The sequence below is a fragment of the Euprymna scolopes genome, chromosome 31, assembly GCF_053919585.1.
Source record: "Euprymna scolopes isolate OS-2025 chromosome 31, ASM5391958v1, whole genome shotgun sequence".
Lineage (NCBI taxonomy): Eukaryota > Metazoa > Mollusca > Cephalopoda > Sepiida > Sepiolidae > Euprymna > Euprymna scolopes.
In genome coordinates this window covers 71,203,791-71,219,603 of record NC_136512.1, presented here as the reverse complement: position 1 = coordinate 71,219,603, position 15,813 = coordinate 71,203,791, and positions in this window count along the sequence as shown.

Genomic DNA, 15,813 nt, shown 5'->3' with positions numbered 1-15,813 from the left:
TCAGCTGTAGTGAGAGAGTAGTTTTTAGTGTACCTATTTACAATGCCTCCCCACGGGACAGAGTTAGACACCAGGGTCGTTTTTTTACGTGGAGAAAAGGTACAAAAATAAAAATTGTCTAAGTCGTGAAGGATTTCTCCTCCACTGAAAGAGAACGAGAAATGGAAATGCCGCATCTGAAGAACAGATACTACACTTTGAGGTATTTGTTTGCTCTCCCACTGAGCAAATTAGGCACAAGGCCGATTTTTAAAGTGAGGAGTGAAGGGGAAATGGGGACCAACTCCCCGGGGAGTAGGGGAGCTAGATAGTGACACTTGGTATGAACGGATGCACCTCCATTGACCAAGGTCTTATATGTGGGGTCGCCCGCACATATGGTCTTTGCTTGCAGTATTTGCCGGAACAGATGGTATTTATTTGCTCCCCCACCGAGCAAATTAGGCACAAGGCCGATTTTTAATGTGAGGAGGCAAGGGAGGGGGAAGGGAAAAAGGGGACCAGCTCCCGAGAGGTGGGAAATGGGAGCTGGTTAAAGGTCAGGTATGTGGGGTTGCCCCCACATCTGGTCTTTGCTTGCAGTATCTGCCGGAACAGATGATATTTATTTGCTCCCCCACCGAGCAAATTAGGCACAAGGCCAATTTTTTATGTGAGGAGTGAAGGGAGGGGGAAGGGAAAAAGGGGACCAGCTCCCGAGAGGTGGGAAATGGGAGCTGGTTAAAGGTCAGGCATGTGGGGTTGCCCCCACATCTGGTCTTTGCTAGTCATAGCTAGTCATAGCTTGCAGTATCTGTCGGAACAGATGGTATTTATTTGCTCCCCCACCGAGCAAATTAGGCACAAGGCCGATTTTTAATGTGAGGAATGAAGGGAGGGGGAAGGGAAAAAGGGGACCAGCTCCCGAGAGATGGGAAATGGGAGCTGGTTAAAGGTCAGGCATGTGGGGTTGCCCCCACATCTGGTCTTTGCTAGTCATAGCTAGTCATAGCTTGCAGCATCTGTCGGAACAGATGGTATTTATTTGCTCCCCCACCGAGCAAATTAGGCACAAGGCCGATTTTTAATGTGAGGAGTGAAGGGAGGGGGAAGGAAAAAAGGGGACCAGCTCCCGAGAGGTGAGAAATGGGAGCTGGTTAAAAGTCAGGCATGTGGGGTTGCCCCCACATCTGGTCTTTGCTAGTCATAGCTAGTCATAGCTAGTAATAGCTTGCAGTATCTGCCGGAACAGATGGTATTTATTTGGTCCCCCACAGAGCAAATTAGGCACAAGGCCGATTTTTAATGTGAGGAGTGAAGGGGAAATGGGGACCAACTCCCCGGGGAGTAGGGGAGCTGGATAGTGACAATTGGTATGAAGGGTTACCCCTACATTGACCAAGGTTTTATATGTGGGGTCGCCCCCACATATGGTCTTTGCTTGCAGTATCTGTCGGAACAGATGGTATTTATTTGCTCCCCCACCGAGCAAATTAGGCACAAGGCCAATTTTTAATGTGAGGAGTGAAGGGAGGGGGAAGGGAAAAAGGGGACCAGCTCCCGAGAGGTGGGAAATGGGAGCTGGTTAAAGGTCAGGCATGTGGGGTTGCCCCCACATCTGGTCTTTGCTAGTCATAGCTAGTCATAGCTAGTCATAGCTTGCAGTATCTGCCGGAACAGATGGTATTTATTTGCTCCCCCACCGAGCAAATTAGGCACAAGGCCGATTTTTAATGTGAGGAGTGAAGGGAGGGGGAAGGGAAAAAGGGGACCAGCTCCCGAGAGGTGGGAAATGGGAGCTGGTTAAAGGTCAGTTATGTGGGGTTTCCCCCACATCTGGTCTTTGCTTGCAGTATCTGCCGGAACAGATGGTATTTATTTGCTCCCCCACCGAGCAAATTAGGCACAAGGCCAATTTTTAATGTGAGGAGTGAAGGGAGGGGGAAGGGAAAAAGGGGACCAGCTCCTGAGAGGTGGGAAATGGGAGCTGGTTAAAGGTAAGGCATGTGGGGTTGCCCTCACATCTGGTCTTTGCTAGTCATAGCTAGTCATAGCTTGCAGCATCTGCGGGAACAGATGGTATTTATTTGCTCCCCCACCGAGCAAATTAGGCACAAGGCAAATTTTTAATGTGAGGAGTGAAGGGAGGGGGAAGGGAAAAAGGGGACCAGCTCCCGAGAGGTGGGAAATGGGAGCTGGTTAAAGGTCAGGCATGTGGGGTTGCCCCCACATCTGGTCTTTGCTAGTCATAGCTAGTCATAGCTTGCAGCATCTGCGGGAACAGATGGTATTTATTTGCTCCCCCACCGAGCAAATAAGGCACAAGGCCGATTTTTAATGTAAGGAGTGAAGGGAGGGGGAAGGAAAAAAGGGGACCAGCTCCCAAGAGGTGGGAAATGGGAGCTGGTTAATGGTCAGGCATGTGGGGTTGCCCCCACATCTGGTCTTTGCTAGTCATAGCTAGTCATAGCTAGTCATAGCTTGCAGTATCTGCCGGAACAGATGGTATTTATTTGCTCCCCCACCGAGCAAATTAGGCACAAGGCCGATTTTTAATGTGAGGAGTGAAGGGAGGGGGAAGGGAAAAAGGGGACCAGCTCCTGAGAGGTGGGAAATGGGAGCTGGTTAAAGGTCAGGCATGTGGGGTTGCCCTCACATCTGGTCTTTGCTAGTCATAGCTAGTCATAGCTTGCAGCATCTGCGGGAACAGATGGTATTTATTTGCTCCCCCACCGAGCAAATTAGGCACAAGGCAAATTTTTAATGTGAGGAGTGAAGGGAGGGGGAAGGGAAAAAGGGGACCAGCTCCCGAGAGGTGGGAAATGGGAGCTGGTTAAAGGTCAGGCATGTGGGGTTGCCCCCACATCTGGTCTTTGCTAGTCATAGCTAGTCATAGCTTGCAGTATCTGCCGGAACAGATGGTATTTATTTGCTCCCCCACTGAGCAAATTAGGCACAAGGCCGATTTTTAATGTGAGGAGTGAAGGGAGGGGGAAGGGAAAAAGGGGACCAGCTCCCGAGAGGTGGGAAATGGGAGCTGGTTAAAGTATTTATTTGCTCCCCCACTGAGCAAATTAGGCACAAGGCCGTTTTTAATGTGAGGTAAAAACCAGCTCCCCTAAAAGGGGTCACTCTGGTTACCAAAAATAATAATTGTCCCAGTATAGAGGGTTTCCCCTCCATTGACTGGTACAAATTATCTTAAGTGCAGTATCTGCCGGAACAGATACTACACTTTGATCTTGGCCAAAAGTCATATTGCAATTTTCTATTTCTTGTTGTCTCAAATCAGTCATTTGTTGCTTAGATGTCTATATTCCTGTCATTTGCTGCAGCAACGTCACACACTCTCTCTCTCTCTCTCTCTCTCTCTCTCTCCTTGGAGCTCATCGCTCACACCCTTCGTATAAGTGAAAAAGTCTTTGACGTATTCTGTTGAGCTCCAGACGTCTTTCTCTATGTGAAGCGTTTTCATTGGGGTGAATTGCAGCAACTCTTTGTCTATTAGCTTCTAATCTTGCCAAATTTTCTTCATCAGTTTCGTTTCTAATTCATTTGGGTGACCTCTTTAGGGCGAATCTGAAAGGGGAAAGTATTATCTTAAACTTTTCAAAAACGTTATATGCATTTAAAAAAAAAAAGGACCCTAATGATCCGTTATTTTGAAAGGTCAAAGTTAAGAGATACAGTGCAATAAATTTTGCCTATGTTAGAGACCACTGTCATGTCAATTTTATCAGGATTGGTTGAGAGAATGGGAGTGGGGGAAGGTGATTTGATTCAAATTCATAAAGAAGTTTGCTGGTGCCATGGTGGCGGCTCCTGGTTGGTGACGAAATCCAACTTGATGTGCACAATCCCTGGGTGAAGGAGTTTATGAAGAGCGGCACCAAATATCACCTTAACCTTTGACCTGTTTCTGCTATTTGCTGGGGCAAAGTCATACTCTCTCTCTCTCTCTCTCTCTCTCTCTCTCTCTCTCCTTGAATCCTCCCGCTCATGCCTCTGGGATAGGCGAAATATTCGTTCAGTTTCTCAACCCTCTCCGTTTACATCGTTTTGTTTCCTCATCCGTTGCATTTACTCTTCGTTTTGTTTCTCTCAATTCATCTTGTGTACGCCTTCTTGTATGCTCCTCGTTTGCTTCATTTGCCCTTTCATGTATTTGTCTTTCTTGAATTTCTTTTTGTGATGAGTTTAACCCTTTTGCATCTGCCAGTTTCACGTTGAGTTGCTCTTCCCAAATTTGCTAATCTTTCTCTCATTTCCTTTTGATATATCATGTTGAGCACTAGACGTCTTTCTCTGTGTGAAACGTTTTCACTGGAGCGAATTACAGCAACTCTTAATCTATTAGTTTCTAATCTTGGCAATTTTTCTTCCTCAGTTTCGTTTCTATTTCGTTTTGGGTGTTATCCTTAGTACGACCCTGAAAGTGGAAAAGGATTATCTTAAATTTTTCAAAAACAAATTATGTGCATCTTAAGATAAAAGAACCCTTAATGATCAGTTACATTTTTTTGGCAGCGTTATTTTGAAAGGTCAAAGTTCGGAGATAAAGTGCAATAAATTTTCGCCTATGCAAGGCACCACTATCATGCCAAATTTCATCAAGATTGGTTAAGAGGGATTGGGGTGGAGGGTGACATAATTCAAATGCGTCAAAAAGTTAGCCGGCGCCATGTTGGGATGGTGAAGAATCTCAAATTTTTATGCACCATTCCTAGGTAGGTGAGTTTATGAAGAATCGCATCAAATATGACCTTAACCTTTGATCTTACTTAAGAAAGTAAGCGTTTACGCATATTATCAAATTTTTAATCAAACAAATAGTTGGAACCATTGCCAAAAGGGAAAATATGATGAAAAAAAAAATGAAATCTGCTTCATTCGAAACCTTAACCATGATCTAATAATTATTTTTAAAAAAACAAACATTTTCACCTGGTAAAAATGATAAGACCACTGATAATTTATCTAACAAAAGGCAATTATAAATTACTAAAAAGGGTCTCAGCATTTAGTATAGCCTCCATTATTACGAATTACTTCCAAAATTCTCTTCAGCATGCTTGCGACTAAGTTTTTTATCAGTTGCGTAGGAATTTTATCCCATGTACTGAAAACTGAAAGTTCTTTTATCGAATCATACTAGGTTCCATCCTTGAACACTTCTTTTGCCATTCATCCCCAAAGATTTTCAATGGGATTGAGGTCCGGAGAACATGCTGGATGATCTAACAATTCTATATTATTTGAAGAAAAGTATTCCCGTGCTTGTTGAGAAGTGTGTATCGCAGCGTTGTCTTGCTGGAACATCCAATTTCTTCCACACAGACGTGGACCTTCAGTCCTAATAGAAGCATTTTCAAGCATTGAAATATACTTCAATGATAATTGCCGGCCTTTCACTACTTCCCAGCTGACGAGAAAGCACCCCAGATTATTAAAGACCCTTCTCCACAATGCCGAGTTGAAAAAGTCTTTTTGGGCAAATTTTTATCATGCCAATAGTGTTGAAATCCATTTGGACCATCTAGATTAAACTTTTTCTCATCGGAGAAAATTACATTTTCCCACTTCTCTTCATCCCAAGTCTGGTATTTGGCGGCATATTTAAGTCGGTTAGTTTTGTGTTGTTCAAGAAGACGTGGTTTCTGCAGTCGCTTTAAATGATTGAAACCCTTCATTTTCAGATGCCTTCTGATGGTTTTAGGACTACATTCTGCTGCTGTTTGATTTTTCAATCGACTTGAGCTCATACTGGAGTTTTTTTTAAACTTCTTCTGATACGCCGATCCAGTGATGGGGTTATCTTTTTGGTCGACCTGGACTCTTTTTGTGCCCATATTGATCTGGATTTCTTAAAAAATTTGTGATGACCGTTTTGCTACGATTCACTTCGTTTTCAATGGATCTATATGAGAGTCCACCCCTATTAAGCTCAAAGATCCTTCCTCTCTCAAACTCCGATAATGGTTTCCCTTTTGCCATTTATAATTTAGTAAGATGTTTTTTTATCCACTAACAAGTTGCTTTTAGTAACATAGAGAGCTTTTCGTATTCATTTTTTCAAAACTAACCGATTTTATAAAGTGGTCTTATCATTTTGACCAGGTGAAAATGTTTGTTTTTTAAAAAATAATTATTAGATCAGGGTTAATGTTTCGAATGAAACAGATTTCATTTTTTTTCCCATCATATTTTCCCTTTTGGCAATGGTTCCAACCATTTGTTTGATTAAAATAAAAATGATATTATGTGTAAACGCTTACTTTCTTAAGTGGTCTTATGATTTTGATTTGGTTGGTTGTTTTTGTTTTACGGCATATCAACCTTTTTCAGGTTATTTAATGCCGAATCTAGTTATTTAGAGAAACGATTTTTAATGGAGTATGTTTGTTTTTTTTTAAGTTGGATTCTATTTAACCCATAGTTGGGACCCTAACAGGTACTACCACTCCGAGTCAGAGTGGACCTGGGAGCAATGGCAATTAAAGGGTGGCTCCATACTCCCCAAGGCCCGCAAGGTGGGGCCTCACCATCGGATATAGTTTTAGGTCATATCCAGGACCTTATGATTTTGACCAGGACTATATATATATATATATATATATATATATATATATATATATATAGGCTATGATCTTGATCTTTAAGCTTTACCTTGGAAAATGGTGTGCACCATCTCTAGGTGGGAGATCAAGTTTTGTCATGATAGGTCCATTAGTGTGGACTGCAGGAGAGTTACACACACACATACACACCCTACTACTTTATATATATATATATATATATATATATACAATTTTATTCAATTTAGGTAAACAAACTTTATATAAGTCGCTACAAAAAAGTTACTGTTTTAGTCTTAAGACATCGTCAGGTGGCAAAAACCTCTAGTCTTATTCGAGGCAAGTCATTAAATGATTGTTCTCGGTTAAGATCAGAGTCCCTTTTTCGCTAGACGATGTCTTTTACAACTGAAACATTACACTTATTGCAGCGACTTATGGTAATTTTGTTTATCTAACTTGAATAAAATATTATCTTGTTCTTTTTTAATTGAGCGTTAAAAACAACGTCGTTGAAATTCAAGGGTTTTTACTTCTGAGCTTTAACCTGGAACACGCACACACACATACATACATACATACATACATACATACATACATACACACACACACACACACACACAAACATATATATATATATATATATTGTCGACTATTATATAACTCAGTGTATCTTTCACTTTTTCGTCTTCTCTCCATTAACACTTTCTTTATCTCATTCGTCAAGTCTTGGGTATCTTTAATTCCGGGTGAACAGTGACGTCGACTGTATAGGGCGCCTTACCATACTTCAAATGACTGTGTTAAATAGATGCAAGAACACTTTGGTGTTAATCTCATCAGTAGGAGGTATGTGATTGTGAAACATATAATACGCATACACATGACGACATACCTGTCTGCTGCTGGCCGCTTCTGTCTATCGGCCACTGCCTGGTGTTTTAGGGAGCTGGGTTCTGCTATAACAAGAACACATGTAAGACAGACAGAAGACGATGCATGTTTTTATATATCGGTTTATTTCACTTCCAGGCGTTTCCCTGCATCCATTTGAAGACGGTCGCCCCCTTATGGGGAAATCTGTTTAACCCATTTTGCTTCCTCGACTTCTCTGATTCAACCCAACTAAACTTAACTCAGCTTATTCAAACTGGAACACCTGACATGTCATGTCTGGCCTCCATTAAAATACTTCCGGTGCAAATGATCAGTCACAGAGTTTGATACATGTCACAACATAATCGCTTGACCCTTTCCGTACCTGCATGCTTCATCAACAAGTTTTTCCCACGATTCAAACTGTTGTTTACTCCGCTAGACAGATATACAATTAGATAGAACGACAGATAGATAGAGAGATATATAGATAAATAGATAAATAGATAGATTAATGCTTTCTACCCGGCGTTGCCCGGCTAATACCTGATAAATATGGCAGTGTAGTAATCGCTCATTGTTCAAATTGAGTAGAATTTGATTATTTATGGGGACGGCTCAACAAGAACTTGTTTACATTGACCTTGAAGGATACAATGTTGTATTCAACCAGAAAGCAGGCCAGCGCAACAGTGTTCCAAAAGCAGGCAGTTCTGGGAGAGAAGCTTTGTTTATGGAATCTGCGTTTAGATTTAATCACAGTTAGAGAATGAAGGAAATCATATATAGTGGTTGTAGCTGGTCGTGTTTTGTGAAGGTGAGATCATAGATTGGAGTTCAGTCGAGCACTTGCTCTGAAATGGCCGTGTGAGTTTTTTCTTTGCTAATGGAGCCAGACATGGCTTCATGGTCGGGTTCGAATCGCCCAACCAGCGGTAATCGTGACACCCTGATTATTCCCGAAAGCATGAAATACTAGTGTTTGTAGGTATAAAAAATTATTATAGTAATGATTATGTCTCCACATTTAAGAACTCGGTTTTTATTGTTGAGCACTTTAAAGATTGAAATGAAAGTCAGTCACTTAATCTCACATGTGCACATCATTATGTTATAATCATTAAATCAATATGGACGTCTCGACATTTAAAATAAATGTTTAAATTTGAACGACATTTCTCGCGGTTAAAATTTGGCTGTGTCCTTGCTAATACAGTCAGAAATCACGACACCCAACACTGATGATTCCATAAAGAATGAAACACTAGTGTCTGTAGGTATTGAATAATAATAATAATAATAATAATAATAATAATAATAATAATAATATATTTTATGTATGTACACACACACACACACACACACACACATACATATATATATATATATATATATATATATATATATATATATATATATATATAAAATTAAAATTATTATTAAATTTTCCAAAATGATCCAAGATGGTAAAATTAAAGTATATTATAAATATTAAAGAATTAATATTTATAAAGTAATCTCAACCAGATGTAAACGCTCGATCAAACCAAATAGTAGATAGAGCTTATAATAAGAGCAAATAGTTAATAAACATGTTAAAAAACATTTTGAAAAAGAGTTGAAACATATTTAATTTGAAGAGGGAACACTAAATAAGTGTATAGTCCTAGGACTATCCACTTATTACATACATACATACATACATACATACCTACATGATGATTGCAACGTCTTGTCAGACGAGTGCCACTCCCTCAGACATTTAAAATCCATGAGCCCAAATGCCTGAGGGAGTATCTATACGAATATGATGTTACAGAGTCTTAGCTTTGTACGACAGCTTAGTCTCTCTCTCGGTTCAAAATGTTGAGATCCAGCAACAAGCAAGAGCAAGATAGCCAGCAACAAATTAAACTGCAGACCAGCTTAATGCGGGTAATGGTCTTCCGCTTTATGGTTTTTTGAATCAGAGATTTTCTTCTCCTAGAAAGGTTGCCTTCACCACGGCTTACGAGAGACCTCTTCACCCCAATACACAAACACAAATATACACGGTGCTAGTTGGCCGTTGACCCAGAAAAAGAGCTCATTCGCCCTTTGAAGGGTCTTGTTTTTAATCCCTCAGGGAGACTAGCCGCCCTCCTCACCAAACAAGTCTGGTGGGGGAACCAGTTTAGTCGCCGGTGACCCGACCATGAGGCAGGTAGTACTGGGTTACATGGTACCAGTAGCACATGACATGACCTGACATACATACATACATACATGCATACATAATACATACATACCTACATACATACATAATAAATACATACCTACATACATACATACCTACCTACCTACCTACCTACCTACATACATACATACATTCATACGCACACATAAAACACACACACACATATATGTGTGTGTGTGTAATTTGAGTGCATATATTTGACTCTTTATCTTTCTATCAATTGATGTTAGTCTCTCTTTTCTCTCTCTCTCTCTCTGGTGGATTGGTAAACCCATCTTGTTTTCTCTTTCTCTCTCTCTCTCTCTCTTTGTCTTTCTCTCTCTCTCTCTCTTCATTCTTGTAGACATAACTATTTTTCCTATCAATTAATCTATAACTCAATTCCCTCTCTTTTTCGTTCTGTCTGTCTGTTTCTCTCTCTCTCTCTCTCTCTCTCTCTCTCTCTCTATATATATATATATATATATATATATATATATATATGAATACACAATTGAATTGAAACCCCTATTAACTGAGAAATACAAGAAAGGTTCATATTTACACCGAAGAATCTCTGATTTTGGCAGATTATCACGAATTATGGTTTCATTCTGTCCAAATCATAAGAGATCTAATTACCAAGGGAAGCTCCTTTGGCAAAAAAATTTCAATTCGTCTGATTCTAAGCGCTACCAGTACATCGCTATTAATAACTTGTTCACAAAATACTGGCCGAATAAAAACATATTTGTGTTAGTTTTTCTTATTGCATAATATATAAACATATCATACCACATGGTTAATGTGTATTCGTTAAAAAAAATGAAATTTGAAAAGTGTAATACTTCAAGCGACGCAGATATTTTTTTTTTTGTTATTAAAGACGTTGCGACTTATTCAAACACGTGCGTACCAGAGCACACAACAAGCAATAAAAAAGTGAAGCATGCATGACTAAGTTCAGCATCCCCCCCTTCTATTTAGCCCCCAAAGTCTCCAAGGGGCGTTAAATGCTGGTGAAAATGAACAATTGGCGCAGTTTCAGGCCTTAACCTATGTGAATTTGAGTTCTGCACCATTCTAAAAAAGAAATGACTTAGTCCATCATTTACCCCCCCCCACATATTTAGCCCCCCCCCCACACACATTTAGCCCCCAAAGTCCCCAAGGCCTTAACTTATTTATATTTAAGTTCAGCACCATGCAAAACTACTAAATAGAAATACACAGAAAATGTTGGACAAATATGGTAAAATAGTCCCAAAAAATGGAGTGTTTTTATTAGCCCTAAAAGAGCCCCTGGGGCACACCCAAGAGTTATCGCGAAGAATAGATAAACAAAACTATATAGAAATCAGTTACGAGGGGCGTGCAATAAGTAATGCCCCTGACCCACTTTCAGTTGTCTGATCTAGCTGAAATTTTGCACGTGCAATGATTTATATCTTTACGGGTTATGTGGCAAATTACAGCTCTGAACTAATTGTGGTTTCTGTTTTACAGGTGTTTGAACTGAGTCAGGTGTGAAATGGAGTCTGTTGAATGTCGAGCAGTGATCCGGATTTTGTATTTGAAAGGACGGGCACCACACGAGACTTTTGATGAAATGAAAGAAACTTATGGTGATAATGCCCCATCATATGACCGTGTAAAACGCTGGCATCGTGAATTCAAACATGACTGGAAGTCTGTGGAAACAGCTCCCAGACCTGGTCGCCACCTTGCTGCCATCTATCCGTCAAGTTGAGGCTGCCATTTTAGAAGATCGGTGCATTACTATTCGCCAAATAGCCCAAGATGTCAAGATTTGTACAGGATCTGTGGAAACTATCATTCATGACCATTTGCATATGCATAAGGTGTCTGCCAGATGGATTCCCAGGTTGCTCACACATATCCAGAAGCGAGAACGCGTCGAGTGCCCGAGGATGAATTTGGAGATGTGCCAAGAAGATGAATCAATGTTTTTCATAAGACTGATTACACGAGATGAGACCTGGGCCCATCACTATGATCCAGAGACTAAAGCCCAGTCAATGCAGTGGAAGCACTTGGACTCACCACCTTCAAAGAAGGCAAGGGTGCAGCCCTCCGCTGGCAAGGTCATGCTCACAGCCTTCTGGGACCAGGACAGAGTAGTGATGACAGATTTCCTGGCAAAGGGTACCACAATTACAGGAGCCTATTATGCTTTACTTTTGAGGAAATTAAGGGAAGCTATCAAAATCAAGAGGCAGGGCAAGATCAGCAAAGGTACCCTCCTCCTGCAGGAAAACGCTCCGGTCCACAACTCGCATGTCGCCAGATCAGAAGCAGGGGCGTGTGGTTATGAAATCCTCTCCATCATCCCTACTCTCCTGACCTTGCACCCTCTGACTTTCACTTCTTCCCAGCCATGAAGTTGTTTTTGAAAGGAAAGCGTTTCCCTGATGATGCAGCCTTGATTTTTGAAGTCACGTCGTGGTTGGAGGACCAACTTGGGGTGTTCTAAAAAAAAAAGCGGTCTCCAGAGCTGCATCAAACGATGGGAGAAATGCATAACTCTGGGCGGTTCCTATGTAGAGAAAGGACTAATAACTGTGCCAAGTTTCGTCCTCTACTGCTATGGGAAGTGAGTCAGGGGCATTACTTATTGCACGCCCCTTGTAATTACAACTTTTCAGAAAGTTTTATAAAAATCCAAGGCATCATTTTTTTTTAATAAGCACAAAAGTGTTAATTTTAGCCATTTTAACCTAGAAGCCATCCTGTTCTGTTACTTTTTTTTTTATTCATATCATGTTTAATGCTTGTGCAAAATTTCAAAAAATTCCAAGACGTAGTTATTGAGAAAAGTGCGGACGGACGGACGGACGGAGGACGGACGGACGCATGGACAAGGGTTAATTTACAGGTTGATCCTTTTTGTGTCGGGGGACCAAAACATAAAAATTAAGTAACAAGAGAAAGAAAGCATTGTGCGCATTTTCCTAACGCGGGCTCTGTTACAATATATATCTATTCCCATGTTTAACTCTGCTATTATATAAAAGTCACTTTGTGTGCACGAATAAGTACCTCCTAGATTCCGAAACAGTTGAGACTATACTTTTTTTCAAATTTCACACAAAGATAATTTATATGTCTGGCAGTATTCTTAGATATGCTTTGTCCAGAAATTCATCCGATAAGTATCGAAAATCCAAAAATAGCCCTTTCTCTTTTATAGATAAAATAGAATGAATTTATATGGGAATATTTTACGTTCCATCGGCAATGGAGATAACAACACCTTAGCAAATAATTCTTACAAAAAAAAAAAAAAAAAAAAGCAAAAAAAAAAAAAAATTTATTAAAATCCGGAGATATAGCTTAGTGGTAGAGCATTCGACTACAGATCGAAAGATTTCTTAATCAAGCCCGCGTGTACCTCACTATTTTATTTTATTTTTTATCAATAAGTTCAATTTACAATAAAAGAAGAGGTAACATTATGAATCGCCGCAAATCATTTCTCCGTTTGCATATTTTAAAACTAAACATTAATCGGAGGTGACTTTAACAGGGCATTCATCGCCAAACCCAAAGATCAGCTGACGCGATATTATAAACAAACACAGACGGAATTTGATAAACGACATTATCATTATTATTGTTTTAATTTAAATTTAGTTGTTTTTTTTTTTTCAAATTAGTCCATCGGGCAAATCATTTCTCGTAATATATCATAATCAATAGAGGATTGATTCTATAATGATGCATACACAATCTGTATGAATTAAAATATCATGTTTAAGCGTATTGTAAGACCGGACAACGCCGGGATGCCAGTTATTAATTATAATAATACCGGACGATGCCGGATTTATAAAAACTTAGGTTGAAACGTGTCAAGACGCGATGCCATATGTTTGTCTTAACATATTTTTTTCATATAAATGGCTCAACTTAATATTTAACACTATTTCATAAACACAATTAAGGCTCTTTGGATTTAAATCTATATTGCAAACCTTACTAGAATTGCACACACGCACACATATATTAGGTTGGTGCAAAGATAATGTCGTTTTTTTTTTACGTATATATATCTGATAAAAACGACATTATTTTTGCACAGCGGGGACACTCGACGTTGCCCGAGATTGAATGATGATCAATGAATGTTTCACACTCCTTATTGTCATCGAAATCGGTTAAATCGCCCATTTTCAAACGAAATCGGATCACTAGGAGGAAGCTTCACATGTCTCCTCGCAGACTCATAATCCACAATACATTGTAGTGTACATTGCACTGTAGAGAACCCACTGTTGATTTTAAGAACACTTATTTTTTTATATACAGGGTGAGTGACGGAGAACAGATGTTTTTAGAACGTGTTTGGAATGTTTTTAGTAAATGTTTTTATCTGCATTAAAAAACTTTTGTTGAATTATTCGCAGAGTTTTGTTTTCCTTAAAAACACCTGTTTCCCGTGACCCACCCTGTATAATAGTTTGAATTAAAGTTTAAAATGCAAAAGGCAAGTATCATGATTGAATTGTGCTTTAAACAGAAACAATCATTTCGAACACGCCTCTGTCATATCAAAAAACCTAGTCTTGATTTTATATGTCGACTTGGTTTTTTGACTTGTGTGGTAATAAAACTTATCAATTACACAAGTGCTGTAAGGCTGTATAAAGTGTTAAAATCTCATGTTCCTTCTTTCATCGGATTTTTTCGATTATCGATACTTATCGAAGACATTCCGATACAACACAGATCTAAAACAATGGCAGGCATGTAAAGTATCTTCGTGTGAAATTTAATAACAATCTATCCAACTGTTTTCGAGTTGGTAAGGAAACGAACTTACAGACACAGATACATACACAGTTCCTGTTATATATATATATATATATATATATATATATATATATATATATATATATATATACACATATATACTAGCAAAAGTACCCGTCGTTGACTGGGTTAAAAAAATAGCCTACAGAAAATGGACTCTGATTTCTGAAAGTATGATAGGTTATGAAAAGGAAGGGTTGTAAAGAGATAGCTTCGAATTTGGGGGTATCAAAACCAAAGCTAAATATGATGAAAGTAAAAATAAAATAGATAAACCCCATAATTTATTATACCATACCTGTTCACGCTGAAACACTTATCACAATATTCTGTGGATCTATATTAAAAAGACCTTGTTAAACTTTGTGACATATTTCCATTCTATGGAGGTCAGGTGCGAACGAACACCCCATAATTTTATTATACCATATTTCTTTAAACTGAAACATGATTATCAAAGTATACTTACGCAGATAGATATGAAAAGTCTTTATTAAAGTTTGTGCCTATTTCGATTCTATGGAGGCCAGGCACGAACGCAGACCCCACAATTGTATTATACCATTCCTATTTAAGTTAAAACATACTTATTAAAGTATTATTACGTACATCTATATAAAAAACACTTGTAAACGTTTTTGTTTTAATTTTTTAATTTTTTATTTCCATACTTTGTGGACCAGGTGCGAACGCAGTCCCCACAATTTTTATGAACCACCGTTCTGCCAGATCAAACATACCCATTCCTGTGTCTCGATACATCTTCTATCATTATATGTGATCAGTTTTTTTTAAAATAGTCAAACATATAGGAGCCTATTCGTGACTAGACACATACACACACATTCAGCTTTATATTATATTATATATATATATATATATATATATATATATATATATATATATATGAAGTAGGCATATATATATACATATATATATATATATGCCTACTTCATTTAACCACATAAATTAATATAGGAAAGTATAGATTTATGCGTAAACTTTAAGTATTTATTTCAACAGTGCTCAATTCGTAAGTAGAACTAGGTAGTAAGTTATAAAATATATATGGCGATTAAGCTACACAGAATATTCCGCGTTTCATCCATGCTAGGATTCATCAGGCTTATGCGGGGACGTTTTAGTAGTCTTGCGTTTTTATATACGCACCTTCTATTGAGTTTTTAGTTAGCCAATCAGCTCTCTAGTTTCTACCTCACCCTTCCTAATCAGCCAATGAGCAGGCACTTACAGGACAAATCCCAGCTGACCTCCGGTGGACCCGTTCCTTTGTGTGTGCTATCTTTGTAGGGAGCGTTCTAACCTATTTTTAAC